The sequence below is a fragment of the Nanorana parkeri genome, unplaced genomic scaffold (assembly GCF_000935625.1).
Source record: "Nanorana parkeri isolate BGI_ZX_2015 unplaced genomic scaffold, ASM93562v1 scaffold983, whole genome shotgun sequence".
Classification (NCBI taxonomy): Eukaryota; Metazoa; Chordata; class Amphibia; order Anura; family Dicroglossidae; genus Nanorana; species Nanorana parkeri.
The window spans coordinates 561390-562947 of NW_017307251.1; positions in this window are offsets into that span (position 1 = coordinate 561390).

Sequence of the window (1558 nt, forward strand, 5' to 3'; positions counted from 1 at the left end):
GCGCTGCACCTTCCACCATCGCCTGTACCCCATAATCTTCTACAATATGCAGGAACCCTTCTATTTCCTGCACATCTTGTACCCTACAAACCAGGCTGTACCCCTTAATCCTCCACAGCTTAGATCCCTGTTCCTTGCACCCCCAAGTTAGATCACTGCAGCCTTTTATCCTACAACCCAGACTGTACCCCTTCACCTTCCAGAGCGTTGATCCCCGTTTCTTGCACCCCAAATTAGACCACTGTTTCCTTTTATCCTACAACCTAGAATGCACCCCTTAATCTTCCAAAGCTTAGATCCCTGTTCCTTGCACCCCAAGTTAGACCACTGTAGCTTCCACCCCTTCACCTTTCATCATAGTCTGCAATCCTTTACCGTCCCTATACTGCTTGCGCCACATTTCCCGAACACCACTTATCTTTACTTCCCACCCTGCACCTCTTTATCCTGCACTCCAGTTAAGAATTTTTGCAACCCCTTTACTGTCCTGAACACCCCAAATTATACCGATTTACCCACCAGCACAGATTTGTTCTCTATCTTTTACTGCTCTCGGCAATCTGCACCCCATATCCCAGCCCGAACCCCTGTACCTTCCGCCTTTTAAATCCTATACCCTTTCCTTCACAATTTGCACCCCTACCGCCCAAATTACACCTATTTATCTTCTAGCACAGATTTGATCCCTATAACCTTAGTGTTTTCATCAATCTGCACCCCATATTACACCATGACCCTCAATCCTTGCATTATATACACCTTAGCATGTAAACCTTTCCTGAGCACGACATTTTAACAACAATAATAATAAATAATAATAATAATAAATAGATTATTAATTTTAAATGGATACAAAATATTGACAAGATCTGGAAAGCTTAGTTGCTACTTTAAATCACAGAGGTGGGTGGAAAACCGTTTCAGATTAAACTGATAAATAAAATAATATTTGAGTCATTTATAATAATAAAAAAATATTTTTCAGACAACCCCTCACCCCTGTGCAGCCCCTCTTCCCATAATGGATGGAAATCAGCGAGTCATCTGTGCCAGCTCTCAGCACCACTAGTCTGACTCTCTCTGCGACTTGTAATTAAACTTATAATTAAACATAATTGTTTTCATGATAAATTCCCCCCCAAGCAGCAAACACACCCAGCCTGGGAAGAAGGTCAGACCTCTAGAGAGACACAGAAAACCAGGCAGAGAGAAAAAAAAAATACTTAACAAGGAATGAGTAGGTGGAAAATATGGGTAATAATGGAGCAAGGCGAGTCCATTATAAGATCTTCATCACAAATCTGCTGCTCTGAGGGTTAGCTGATGGGAATCTGACTGGGAAGCCTTCCCGAAGTGGGCATTTTATTCATCGAAATTCTATACATGCAGCAGTTTGCAATTTTATATATATATATAAGGGGGGTTAAAGTTATCAAATAATAAAAAAAATTGAACATACACTGCTGCAATTTAATATATTGTCAGAAATCAAGCCATCATAATTTCTTTTTAATATATAAAGAAACTGCTGATATTTTGTTAAAAAAAAAAACAAGTA